Genomic DNA, 14,722 nt, shown 5'->3' with positions numbered 1-14,722 from the left:
AAGCAAAGGTGGTCAAGGACTTAAGAGGCCAGAGAACAGATGCTTCATTAATAGTTGCTGACAGTGTCAAGAATGACCCTAGTAAAATGGGGGGCGGGAAGAACTAGGTGTTAAAGCATCTGTGGAAGAGGGGGACTGGCCCCGAGGGCTGAGCATACGTGCAGCAAGGAGAGGTGGTGTGGTCTGCTGGGTGTGTTTCAAAGGAGCCAGTGTTGTTTAGAGAGGAAGGAGGAGCAATGAATGATCTGAAAGCAAAGAGGAATGAAAATGCTTGCCTGCCTCCTGACTTTCTGGAAGAAAGCAGGTGAGGGGGAACAGTGGAGCCCTGCAGGGGAAGCCGCAGCCTCAGGGGAGCCACATCGTAGTGATAGCAGGAAGGTGAAGAGGAAAACTTTTGCTGACCTCCTTTACAAGAGCACTTGCTTTCTTTACACACCCAGGGTGTTCCCAGCACCCAGCAAAATGCCTGGAACATGGGTACTCAACCAGCATCTCGGCAGGAAGGATGAAGGGAAAGAACAGACAGTTACATCAACTGTGAGTCGTCTCTGTGTGGGTGGAGAAGCTCATTTATCAATCCGTTCATGCTTTTGTCCATTCATTCTTCCTAAGGAGAGGAGTTTGTGCCATTCCAGGCAAGTTGGGGGGAGGAGCAGCGATGGAGCTGTATTTAAGCTCCTTGACTTACTAAGGCTCAAGAGCTGAGAGTTCTTTTGCAGCTCCTGCATGCTAAAGCCATGGGTGCTTCACCCACCCAGTGCTTGGAGGTGAAGAGCGAGGAGGTGTTCACCTGCCCGGGGCCAGGTATGCCTCCACCAGCTGCTAGTTCCTGGATGGTGCAGCCCAAAGAGTACCCTACCAGCCACCAGGGAGAGCCCAGCAACTCCTACATTTGAGGTTCCTGTTTCCAGGACGAGGCCATCAAGATCTCATAAGTGTCCTTTCCTCCCCAGCAGGAGGTTCTGGGCCTGAGATCTTGTACCTGGAAACTTTTGTGGGAATTTTTTTCCTTCTTCTTTCCAGTAACCCATACAGCTAAATCTGGGCTCTTCTGCATTCTTGACAGACAGGCAAAGAGAAGTGTAGAAAAGTTGTGTTAGTAGCAAAGATAATGCTCCTTGAAGATGAAGCTTTGAATCCTAAGCATAACTCTTTCACGTTATTGAGCACCTGGGCACTGTGGGGCCACAGCGATGGGCACAATATGCCGTTCATGTCTCTGCAGCTAAGGATCTCACAGCCTGGGGAGGAAGATAGGCACACGCATAGCTGAAGCTCCAGAGAAAGTGAAGGCAGGATTCTACGAGGGTTCAGAAAAGAAAGTTATTTCCAGATAGTGAAAACAAGGAAGGCTTTGTGTTAGAGGTGGCAAAGACTGAGCTAGTCCTTGGAGGAATGATGTTGACAGTGAGGACAGCCATAAAGCATCATCTACCTCCACTGAAGAAGACAGATCAAGCCCTGGCCAGCAGGATAATAATGATAGCTGTGTCTACCTCAGACAATAAGGATGAATTGAGGTAATCCATGCAAAGCACTTAACGCAGTGCCTGGTGCATAGTGATTGTTCAATAAAAGCTTAGTTAATTCTGTATGGATCAGACTAGTTGCCCAGTGAGCAACCTGAGGGCAATGACCAGGTCTATTTACCTCTCTAACCTCCCACACCTAATGCAGAGCCTGGGCACAAGGAGCTCAGTAAATGTTTGCAAAATGAAGGCAGAAACAAAGGAGGGATCCTCTAGATCAACCTCTGAAATTTCACACAAAGGAAGATTTTTTGAGAATGAGCACGGGTGAACCTTAGAAGGGGCTTCTAAAGAAAGCTATCTTATTGCCAAAGATCTTTTAAGAAGATAAACTATCATTTGTCCTTGAAAGTTTAAGAGGCCAGCCTGCTTGAAGTTTGTCTCTAGAAGTGTTTGAGCACTGGCTATACTAGAAAAAAGTCAAGCATTTTGCAGGAGGGTCAAGAATGTTGAACTGACTGGATTCTGAGATTGCAGAATAACACGTGGGTAAGACCGCGAAAGAACACACCCAGATTCCAACCCAGCTTTGCTATTCCCACATTAGCTTTGTGACCTTGGGCAAGCTGTCCCCCTCTCTGAGCCAGAGCTTTTTAAAGTCATAGAGAAAATGCTGATAATAATACCCATTGCTTAGAGTTGCTGAGAGGGTTAAATGAAGCAATGGGTATTAAGCGTCGTGCAGGTAGCAACCCTACCTGGGAGTTCTCCCTAGAATCCTGTGCGGGCCAGGATCTGAGTCTGGTTCTGGCATCCTGTGAATTTCATGCCTGTCCCAGAAGAACAACAACTTATACCCATTCATGAAGAGCTTTCTCCTCAAGAGCTCACAAGGCAGCAGAGGGAGGAAATGTTCTTTATCACTAGTCCCCAGAACGTTCCCAAGTTAAGGTCAGGCCACCTGTCCTGGAACCCTGGCTACAGTTAGGTTCATAGCTTTGGTGCCAAGGGAGCAAGAAAGAACAACAGTTCTGGGAGACCCACTGCAATAGATGAAGCTCACTTCTGCTTGGGCATCGAGGCCTGGAGAAGCAGCCAGGGGAGCAGGCTGGGAGCTGGGCCACCCCTCACTCCTCCAGGACTGCCGCATCTCCCACATAAAAACACCTGGTTTTTGAAGACTGTGTTTTCTGCTGTGGGAAAATATCATGGGGTCATAGAAACTGACAGTAACATTACACCTTGGAGGTTATCTTGTCCTGTATACCCCTGTATCCTATTAGTCAGGGTTTGGGGTAAGAAACATAATATTTTTGGCAGAAAAATGCCAGAAACATATTTTATAATGAGAATTAGGAGGTTATATAGCTATTAGAAGGGTTGGAGGAGGGGGCTGTAGACTGGACTTTCCAGAACAACATCTCTGAAGTGGTCTGCAAGAAGAGCCACCACCTCCACTACAATCAGGAAGGCAGAAACAGAACCCCCACCCCCTCCCCTGGGGGCCACCGAGGTCAGGAAGGCCAGGCTGACCTGTGTCCCAGAGATTGGCATCTACCACCACTGCTGCAGCAGCTGCCTCTGGACACCCTCAAGGAGTCTGGGTCTCTATAGAAACCTTCCCACCAGCAGGAAACAGCCAAAAGCACAGGGAGATGTCTCCACCGCACTCTGACCTTCCTATTTTATGTCTAGAACTGCAGCTTCAAGGAGTCTAGGAGACTTAACTGTTCACTTTCCAGCCTCAGCAGTAGAAGAAGGCACAATAAAGCCGGCTGCCAGTCAGTCCTTTCCTGCATACCTCACTCTCTGTTGAATACCTCTGGTGGCAAGGAGCTCACCCCCCAGGGCACTTCTGGGGACAATGTTGGAGAGATTTGAGCGCTCCTTAGATAAAGGTGAACAATGCTGCACTGTAGTGTCTGGCCTTCCTCTCCCCACCTGGACACCCAGACATCCGCTGCTGTCTCCTCCCTCATCCCCGTGACAGCCCTTCAGAGACAGGCAGGTGTGAGTAAGGCTGTCCTAGTTTCCACTATGTCCTTTCATGCTCTGCTCCTAAGACATAGTTTCCTAGCCCCTAACCACTTAACTCTCACCTCTGGACAGGTTTCAGCGTGACAAGATCCTTGATAAAGAGGGAAGTAAGGACCCAAGCCCAGGAATGCAAATGAACCGCACAGGGAGCTGCTACTCTTCACAGATCGGCACAGCACAAAAAGTGGGACATGCTGTGATTGCCAGGACAGGTACAAGCAGTCCCTCTTATCCTCTGCTGGCTGGGAAGCAAATCAGTACAGCTCCTTGGGGGATAATTTGCCAATGTCTATCCAAACTTTAAAAGCACATACCCTTGACCCACTACTTCCATCTCAGAATGTATCTAACACACAAGCTCTCATATACGTATGAAATTACATGTGCACAATTATTCATTTCAGTTTGGTCTGGAGTGGCAAAAGACTGGAAATAACCAAAATACTCACCAATAGCAGGCTGGTTTTATAAACCATGATATAACCAATGAAATGCTACTCAGTTGTTAAAAGGAATGAAGAATGAGCCACAACTATTATGAACTGATACGCACAATCTCTACAAACCAACAGAGGAACAGCTAATCTATCAGAGGGAGAGAACAAATCTATGGTTATTCGAGGAGGGAGAGGGAAGAGGGGAGGGAGAAGGGGAGAGATTATATCAGGGGCATAAAGAATAAGTATGATTTGTAACAATGAATATACTAACTCTAAAAATAAGGGTAAAAATGAGTTTAAGACTGTAAAAAGGAGCATAAATGTCTATAAATACACATATATGTACATGTATATATTTATATACCTATGTCTATTTATCTAGACATAGGTAGATAGAGAGAGAGACTACCTCTGGAAGGCTACATGAGAAACTGTTAACAGTGGTTGCTTTTGGAAAAAGGAATTGGGACTCCAAGTATCACAGGTGGGAAGATTTACTTTTCACTGTATAAACTTTTGATGTATTTGTATTTTTACCATGTACATACATCATTTATTTTGATAAACTATACTTTTTAAAAAATAACTAAACCCAATAGTCCAGGTATGGCCTGTGTTCTGTAGAGCAGAGCAAAGCTATCAGCTCCCTGCTTCTAGATGCATCTTTTATAAATGCAGACTCGGAGCATGTAGGGTTTTGTTTCAGTCACTTACCTCATTCATCATTTAGTCATTCACTCATCCATTAATCCATCAGTCCCCCACACTCATGCTGCCGGGCACTAGTGGGAAGCCTGTCTGCTGGCCCTGCCCCAAGAGGTTGGCTCTGGGGCTAAGGTGAGCAGTGACCATCCTCTCACACCTCTCTTCCCCCCTCCTCAGGTGGCTGCAAGCCCTGATCCACATAGCAAAAGGCAGCATTGGCGTGGGGATCCTGGGGCTGCCCCTGGCTTTGAAGAATGCGGTCATCCTGGTAAGATGGGCTGTGGGTGGTCCTGATTGCCAGGGAGACGTGGGGTGGTGATGTCTTTGGTGCTCTTGCACTTGCCTGAAAGCAAGCCTTATTCAAGTGGCACCAAACACAGTGTGACAGCAAGCATCCTTGCAACCATTTCTCTCCCAGGAGTCCCCTTTAATAGGTTGGTTCTGCACACCTGAGAGTCAGAAAATCTGAGTTCCCCCCACTCTGCAGCTTGTAAGCCATGTGAGCCTATGTGAGCCTCTGCCCTTTTTTGTTCTAGTTTGATTTTTAACAGCTTTATTGTGGTATCATTTACATACCATAAAACATATCCATTTTAAGTGCACAATTCAACAAATTTTCAATAAATTTACGAAGTTGTGCAATCATCACCATAATCTAATTGTAGAACAAACTGCTTTCCCCCGTTTGCAGTCATTTTCTCCCTTGGCTCTTTTGAGCCTCACTTTTCTCCCCCATAAAACAGGAATTGACATCTTGCTTCTTATAAAGACTAAATTAAATAATATATGTAAAGTTATTTAGTAAATTTTAGAGTACTTGATCCTAGAATGGTTTCTATTATTATTATTATTATTATTATTATTATTATTTAATTATTATTCTCATCTCATTCCTTCCCTAGGACAGGGGGTCATATGTGGGTCTTAGGAATTCCATAAGCCTCATGAAATTGTAGGCAAAGTCTAATGGTTAATATCTGCTCTTTTTCTGAGAGGACCTATCTATTTCATGAAAAAGGAGTCTGAGGCTCAAAAAAAGAAAAGGTTGTACATTCCTCTGCACAGTCTCGTGGAATGATAACCTTTAAATTTCCCTTTTGACTTGGAAGCCCATACTGTCTTCTCTTTCTTACATGCCTTCTTATCTCTGGAGATAAGTTTTGTCCCTAAAACCTGTCCTCTGCCTTTCTTCCTCCAGTGTCACTGAAACCTCTACACCTGCCCCTCCTCTACACTTTGCTGCACCCTCTGGGTTCTGTCATTATTCTCTGTGCGATTAGAGGTGACTGGGAGAGTCACCATGTTCAGAACCACGTCCTGCCTAACGTAATGTACTTTTATCGTTACAGTCTCCATTCTTCTCAACAGGAGGCTATTTCTGCACAGTGGCTGGAAGGGAAGGCAGAGCAGGCAGCCCTGGCCTGCTGTCCACAATATCTTACTGTCTGTCCATGTGAGACTGGTCATACTCTTGTACCAGTGTTAACATCACACTGCAGAGTTCTTAGTCCCCTGTCCACATTTCTTAAATATTCAGAGTTTTTGTTTAGTTGTTGTTTTTTTTAACAGACTTTATTTTTTAGAGCAGTTTTAGATTCACACCAAAATTGAGAGGAAGGTACACAGATTTCCTATATACCCCCTGCCCCCACACACTCACAGCCTCCAGCCTCCCCCACTATCAACATCCAGCACCAGAATGGTACATTCTTTACAACTGATGAACCTATGTTGACACATCACCACCCAAAGTCCATAGTTTTCATTAGGGTTCACTCTTGGTGTTGTATATTCTATGGTTTTAGACAAATGTATAATGACATATATCCACCATTATAGTATCATATAGAGTATTTTCACTGCCCTAAAAATCCTCTGTGCTCTGCCTATTCATCCCTCCCTCCCTCCAGTCCCTGGCAACCACCAATCTTTTAAAGTCTCCATAGTTTAGTCTTTTCCAGAATGTCATATACTTGGAATCATAAGGATGTTGTCTTCTCAGACTGGCTTCTTTCACTTAGTCGTATGCATTTAAGTTTCCTCCACATCTTTTCATGGCTTGGTAGCCCATTTCTTTTTAGTGGTCGATATATTGCATTGTCTGGATGCACCACAGTTTATTTATCCATTCTCCTCCTGAAAGATATCTCGGTTGCTTTCAGCTTTTGGCAGTTATGAATAAAACCACTGTAAACATCCATGTACAGGTTTCTGTGTGGATGTAAGTTTTCAAATTCTTTGGGTAAATATCAAGGAATGCAGTTGCTGGATCATACGGTAAGAGTGTATTCTGTTTGGTAAAAAACTGCCAAACTGTCTTCCAAAGCGTCTGTACCGTTGTGCATTCCCAGCAGCGATGAATGAGCCGTCCTGCTGCTCCACACCTTCACCAGAATTCGGTGTGGTCAGTGTTCTGGATTTTGGCTGCTCTCATAGGTGTGTAGTGGCAGCTCATTGGTGTTTTAATTTGCAGTTCTCTAATGACATATGATGTGAAGCATCTTTTCATACATTTATTTGTGATCTTCTTTGGTGAGGTGTCTATTAGGTCTTTTGTCCACTTTCTTAATTGGGTTGTTTTCTTGTTGTTGAGTTTTAAGAGGGACAACAGTCCTTTATCAGATATGGCTTTTGCAAATATTTCCTCTCAGCCTATGGCTTCTCATTCTCTTAACAAATCCATTTTTGTCCCGTGTTTTTCATCCTAACATACCTGCTCAACTCTCTTCCTCCTGCCCACACCTCTGTGTCCAGCTGGGTCCTGTCAGCCTCCTGGCACTAGGCCTCCTGGCTGTGTACTGCATGGATGTCCTGGCAAAGTGTTCCTGCCACTTCTGCCGCACATGTGAGCCTCCAAGCCTCCTTGCAGATTAAACTTTCTTTGCTTTAGTTTCATGGCATGTTTTGCCCAGTCTTCTACGACCTGTCTTGATACACCAACCAGAACAAGACCTCTTGATCATGCCCCACCAGCCAAGAGAATTTTCCCTTTTTCTTCCTTCAGTTTCCATCACAAAAGCACTGTCCTTTTTTCACTTTCTACACAATTTAAAAAATAATATTAAATACACTTTTCTAAAACTTTACAAGATTTTTTTAAACTGCCTATTTACATTTAAAGCTTATAAATATATATATTTTTAAAAGGTCTGGACTCAACCTCTCTGTTAAAAGTAATTACTTCGGGGGAAAGAAGTGGAGAGAAGAATTAGATTGGAATGAGGCGGGGAGGGGATATGAATAGGGACATTCTTTTTTATTTTATATACTTCTGTATCATTTGACCTTTTTATAATGGGCGTTTTTACTACTACATATTTTTAATTAAATGCAAAAAAAGGGGGGGACACATTCCTTCTCATTTCCATGAAATTCTGATGTACCCTTAGGAGTATGAGCCTCTGCACTCCTAGAAATCACTGTGCCAAGGGATAGCACACATGATAATCTTCGTCGTTAGCATGAAGACCAGCAATTTGTGCAGTCTCAGGGGAGTGGCAGGTGTCATAGGAAAGTCAGTGTTATGGGAGTCAGCAGACCTGAAGTCAGGTCTTGACTGTGCCTCCAACTCACTTTGGATGAGTGCCCTGCTCCCTCTGGGCCTAAGTGTCCCCAAGCATTCAGTAAGCACATGGGACTCATTAATTCACTTCACTCATGGCTCCAGGAGAACGGGGATCTGCCTATCTTATTCACTAATATGGACCATAGTGCCCTGTACAACTCCAGACACTCAGTAACGACTCACTGAATACTTGTCTAACTAGTTAGCAAGTGATTTCCAGAGCCCTTCAGGGAAATGAGGGAGACACAGAGCACAAGAGGGTGTTGGCACCTGTCACTTCTGCCATGGTTCCTCCCATACAGCTTTCCCTTCAGCCTTGTATTGGACTGTTACTCCCTCCCCAGAATACACTTCTGAACCCAACAAAATCGGTCTCCTGTGCTTTCTCCCGCAAGCTCAACAAGCCCAATGGACTATGGAGATGCGCTGAAGCCAAGCCCCTGCTCTTGGGAGGGACCTTGTCCTCTCCTTGCCCTGCCATGTGCCACTGGTGTTTGTCCAGAACCTCTGAGCCCCATCCACCTTCTCTGTGCTGGCCGACATCCTCATGCTGGGAAGCCTGGTCCTCATCTTCCAGCACCTCCTCCAGGCATGTTTCCTACCCCATGTCATCGCTTGATAGGGGTGTTTGTGTATGTGTGTGTTTGTGTGTGTGCGTGTAGAACAAAAGCCTGAAACATGCCTTCCAGACCGTCAACCACGATTTCCTCTACAGCAAGAAATGTCTTGCTTGGAAGTTGCTTGGTTGGAGCATGTTTTTTATATTCATCTGTACTGTTTGACATATACAGGACTGTCACACGGAAAGATTCTTCCACTCTTTCCCTATCAATAGAATGACTTCATTTTTTTTAATACTCCAAATTTATAAAATGAATATATCTCCCTCACTGCAACTTTTCCTTACTATGTTTATATAGGAAACATTTACATTTATGTCCCCAAACTCAATAGAACATGTTTGACAAAACAACCTGCGGGAAAAGTCTCACATTCCAGGTATGTCAGAATGTCACAACACACAAAGCCAGTTTGAAAAGGATGTGGAGGATGTTACTGGAGAAAAAGCAATTTCTTGTAACAACCACATATACTTGTGTTCAGTACCAAGTTTTAAGCATTTGTGGCCTAACATGACAGTTTATTTCTCACATATAGGCATTTTACTGAGCTTTAGTTATGTCTTAAGAATTGGTTGAGTGGTTGGGTTGGGGTGTCATTTGAGTTTTCCCCAGTTTAAAGTGATATGAATTTGGTTATCAGCACATTTGCACAGATCATCAGATTACTGATATTAAGAAGGTTTTGTTTTGTTTCAACAAGCAGATATTTTATTGTTAAGGGGAAAACTGTAATAAGGGATCTTGCTCGATTCAACTCGAAAGAACTGGAAGAAAAGGAGACTGTATTAGAAGGATTCTGAGAAATGTCATGGAATAGCCGAGTCACAAGGATCCAGGGGCAGTCAGGCTTTGGGAGCAACACAACTCAGGGGTCCAACCACATCAGGGCTTCCTATGCCTCTGCTCATTTTGACTTTATCAATTGGCTTCTTTTCTCTGTCTTGATGCAAACAGCTCTGTCCATAACTTTTGAGTTTTATATTTTACCATTTTGGCCACCAGAAGGAGACTAACCTGATGTTCTCTCAGGTCCCACAAATCCAGGAAAGAAATTCATTGGTTTAGCATGAATCAGGTGCCACCCTGAACCCATCAACTGTAGTTGGGAGAAACCCCAGCAGAAACATACCTAATACAGATGGGTCAGGTCACTTCAGAAATGTGGGGGAGGATTACTAAGCAGGCATACATGACAAAGCCTCGAAGAAACTAAAAAGAAATCAGGAGTAAAAATTGGGTAGAGTCCATCTGTAGCCTTCAGCTTTGCTCATTTACAAGGCACAAAAGCTTCCCCAAGACACCCACCCTTGGTGGGAATCAATAAAAGAAAGGCATGAATGTGGATCTGAGTCCTAGCTTTGCAACTCACTAGCTATGTGACCCTGCATAAGTCATGCTTTCAAAAAAGGGCTAATAAATCCTCCCTTGTTAGGCTGTTTTGGTGTAAAAATACTGGTAAGAACCAAGTAGTTCTTATTAAGCAGCAGAGTGAGTTTAGTTGACACAAGTACAGACTCTAGAGCAGTGGTTCTCAACTGGGGATGATTTTGCCCCCCAGTAGACATTTGGCAATTTCTGATGACATTTTCAGTTGTCACAAGTAGGAAGGGTTCACAACTGGCAACTAGCAGATAGAAGCAAGGGATGCTATTAAACATCCTGCAATGCACAGACCAGCCCCTCACAACAGAGAATTATCTGGCCCTGAATGTCAATCGCACCAGTGTTGGTCTAGAACCAGTTATCTGAATTCTAGTCATACCTCCACCATTTCAAACTTTGGCACATTTTCTCACTTCTTTGTGCCTTGGTTTTCCCACCTGGAAAATGGGAATAATGCTGTAAGGAGAACCTAAAGCTAGAGCAACCCTGGGCCTCAATTTCCTTATCCTTAAAATAAAGATGATAATCCCTATTTTGTAGGGTTGTGGCGAGAATTAACTGAAACAGTACATTTAAAGCACTTAACACCGTGCCTGACCCATCACGAGGACCTAAAAAATATTAGCTGCTTATATTATCTTATTAGATGAGGAGTCTTATTATTATGATCAATATTAGTCTCTCTGGGCTTCAGGCTCATCATGCATAAAATGAAGACATCAGATCAGAAGATTTCTAAGGTCCTTCCCTCTCCCTTCCTGAGCATCTCCAGCCAGCCAGTGCCCTCAATCCTCTCACTGACTCAGGTGTTGGATCAGAGAGTGGCAGAGAGCAGAAGGTCAACTTTCACCCCCACTCCCAATTCCCCACCATACTTTACACATGGAGAAACTGAGGTCTAGATATTGGCCTGGTGATTTCAGCCCTAGAACTCAGCCCCCTTTACTGAGTCTGTGTATTTCCTGCTGCCTCTGTACTTTTAAAAAAGCAAAATCCATCCACCAAAGGGTGAAGGTCAGCAGAAGGCTGAGCACCTTGTGGAGTTCTGCTGGCTGGCTGTTTCCCCATTTGCTTTATTTCTGCTGTGTTTTCTCAAATTCAGCTTTATAGTAACCATTAGCATTTTTCTTTTTTTTTTTCTTTTTTTTTTAAATTTTATTTTGTCGATATACATTGTGGCTGATTATTGCTCCCCATCACCAAAACCTCCCTCCCTTCTACCGCCCCCCTCCCCCTCAACAATGTCCTTTCTGTTTGCTTGTCGTATCAACTTCAAATAATTGTGGTTGTTATATCTTCTCCCCCCCCCCGGTTTGTGTGTGTGTGTGTGTGTGTGTGTGTGTGTGTGAATTTATATATTAATTTTTAGCTCCCACCGATAAGTGAGAACATGTGGTATTTCTCTTTCTGTGCCTGACTTGTTTCACTTAATATAATTCTCTCAAGGTATATCCATGTTGTTGCAAATGGCAGTATTTCATTCGTTTTTATAGCTGAGTAGTATTCCATCGTGTAGATGTACCACATTTTCGGTATCCACTCATCTGATGATGGGCATTTGGGCTGGTTCCAACTCTTGGCTATCGTAAAGAGTGCTGCGATGAACATTGGGAAACAGGTATACCTTCGACTTGATGATTTCCATTCCTCTGGGTATATTCCCAACAGTGGGATGGCTGGGTCGTATGGCAAATCTATCTGCAATTGTTTGAGGAACCTCCATACCATTTTCCATAGAGGCTGCACCATTTTGCAGTCCCACAAACAATGGATGAGAGTTCCTTTTTCTCCGCAACCTCGCCAGCATTTATCGTTCAGAGTCTTTTGGATTTTAGCCATCCTAACTGGGGTTAGGTGGTATCTCAGTGTGGTTTTGATTTGCATTTCCCGGATGCTGAGTGATGTTGAGCATTTTTTCATATGTCTGTTGGCCATTTGTATATCTTCCTTAGAGAAATGCCTACTTAGCTCTTTTGCCCATTTTTTAATTGGGTTGCTTGTTTTCTTCTTGTAAAGTTGTTTGAGTTCCTTATATATTCTGGATATTAATCCTTTGTCAGATGTATATTTTGCAAATATTTTCTCCCACTCTGTTGGTTGTCTTTTAACTCTTTTAATTGTTTCCTTTGCTGTGCAGAAGCTTTTTAGTTTGATATAATCCCATTTGTTTATTTTCCTTTGGTTGCCCGTGCTTTTGGGGTCGTATTCATGAAGTCTGTGCCCAGTCCTATTTCCTGAAGTGTTTCTCCTATGTTTTCTTTAAGAAGTGTTATTGTTTCAGGGTGTATATTTAAACCCTTAATCCATTTTGAGTTGATTTTAGTATACGGCGAGAGGTATGGATCTAGTTTCATTCTCCTGCATATCGATATCCAGTTATCCCAGCACCACTTGCTGAAGAGGCAGTCCCTTCCCCAGTGAATAGGCTTGGTGCCTTTGTCAAAGATCAGATGGCAGTAAGTGTGTGGGTTGATTTCTGGATTCTCTATTCTATTCCATTGGTCAGTGTGTCTGTTTTTATGCCAGTACCATACTGTTTTGGTTATTATAGCTTTGTAGTATAGCTTAAAGTCAGGTAGTGTTATGCCTCCAGCTTTATTTTTTTTGCTGAGCATTGCTTTGGCTATTCGTGGTCTTTTATTGTTCCATATAAATGTCTGAATAGTTTTTTCCATTTCTGAGAAAAATGTCTTTGGAATTTTGATGGGGATTGCATTGAATTTGTATATCACTTTGGGTAGTATGGACATTTTCACTATGTTGATTCTTCCAATCCCAGAGCATGGAATATCTTTCCATCTTCTTGTATCCTCTCTAATTTCTCTCAGCAGTGGTTTGTAGTTCTCATTATAGAGATTTTTCACCTCCTTGGTTAACTCAATTCCTAAGTATTTTATTTCTTTGGTGGCTATTGTAAATGGGCAGGCTTTCTTGATTTCTCCTTCTGCATGTTCACTATTGGAGAAAAGAAATGCTACTGATTTTTGTGTGTTGATATTGTATCCTGCTACTGTGCTGAAATCATTTATCAATTCCAACAGTTTTTTTGTAGAGGTTTTAGGCTGTTCGATATATAGGATCATGTCATCTGCAAACAGGGACAGTTTGACTTCATCTTTTCCAATCTGGATGCCCTTTATTTCCTTCTCTTCTCTGATTGCTCTGGCTAGTACTTCCAACACTATGTTGAATAGGAGTGGTGAGAGTGGGCATCCTTGTCTAGTTCCTGTTCTTAAAGGAAAAGCTTTCAGCTTTTCCCCATTCAGGATGATATTGGCAGTGGGTTTGGCATATATGGCTTTAATTATGTTGAGATCCTTTCCCTCTATACCTAACTTATAGAGGGTCTTTGTCATGAATGAGTGCTGAACTTTATCAAATGCTCTTTCAGCATCTATAGAGATGATCATATGGTCCTTGTGTTTGAGTTTATTAATATGGTGTATCACATTTATTGATTTGCGTATGTTGAACCAACCTTGCATCCCTGGGATGAATCCCACTTGATCGTGATGAATAATTTTTCGTATGTGTTGCTCTACTCTGTTTGCTAGTATTTTAGTGACGATTTTTGCATCTATATTCATCAAGGATATCGGCCTGTAGTTTTCTTTTTTGGTTATATCTTTACCTGGTTTTGGTATCAGGATGATGTTTGCTTCATAGAATGAGTTTGGGAGAGTTGCGTCCGTTTCAATCTTTTGGAATAGTTTGTAAAGAATCGGTGTCAATTCCTCTTTGAATGTTTGGTAAAATTCTGCTGTGAATCCATCTGGTCCTGGGCTTTTCTTTGTTGGGAGCCTTCTGATAACAGCTTCAATCTCCTTTATTGTTATTGGTCTGTTCAAATTTTCTACGTCTTCACGGTTCAGTTTTGGGAGCTTGTGTGTGTCCAGAAATTTATCCATTTCTTCCAGATTTTCAAATTTGTTGGCGTATAGTTGTTTATAGTAGTCTCGAATGATTCCTTGTATTTCAGATGAATCAGTTGTAATATCACCTTTTTCATTTCTAATTTTTGTTATTTGAGTCTTCTCTCTTCTTTTTTTTTGTTAGCCATGCTAATGGTTTGTCTATTTTATTTATCTTTTCAAAAAACCAACTTTTTGATTCGTTGATCTTTTGAATTGTTTTTTGGTTTTCAATTTCATTCAGTTCTGCTCTGATCTTAATGATTTCTTTCCGTCTGCTAACTTTAGGTTTGGATTGTTCTTGTTTTTCTAGTTCTTTAAGGTGAAGTGTTAGGTTGTTCACTTGCCATCTTTCCATTCTTCTGAAGTGAGCATTTAATGCAATAAATTTTCCCCTCAATACTGCTTTTGCAGTATCCCACAGGTTTTGGTATGATGTATCATTGTTTTCATTAGTTTCAATAAACTTTTTGATTTCCTGCTTGATTTCTTCTTGGACCCATATGTCATTAAGTAGAATGCTGTTTAATTTCCATGTGTTTGTATAGTTTCCAGAGTTTTGTTTGTTATTAATTTCTAGTTTTAATCC

General features: G+C 42.5%; 1 pseudogene; it reads left to right on the top strand.

Annotated features, from left to right (window-relative positions):
- The first annotated feature begins 737 nt into the window (after positions 1 to 737).
- Positions 738 to 14,722, top strand: part of LOC134370622 (proton-coupled amino acid transporter 1-like) — a 50,536-nt pseudogene continuing 36,551 nt past the window's right edge.

This window comes from Cynocephalus volans, chromosome 2, assembly GCF_027409185.1.
Source record: "Cynocephalus volans isolate mCynVol1 chromosome 2, mCynVol1.pri, whole genome shotgun sequence".
Classification (NCBI taxonomy): Eukaryota; Metazoa; Chordata; class Mammalia; order Dermoptera; family Cynocephalidae; genus Cynocephalus; species Cynocephalus volans.
The sequence above is the reverse complement of the archived record's forward strand: the minus strand, read 5'-3'. Positions and strand labels throughout refer to the sequence as shown.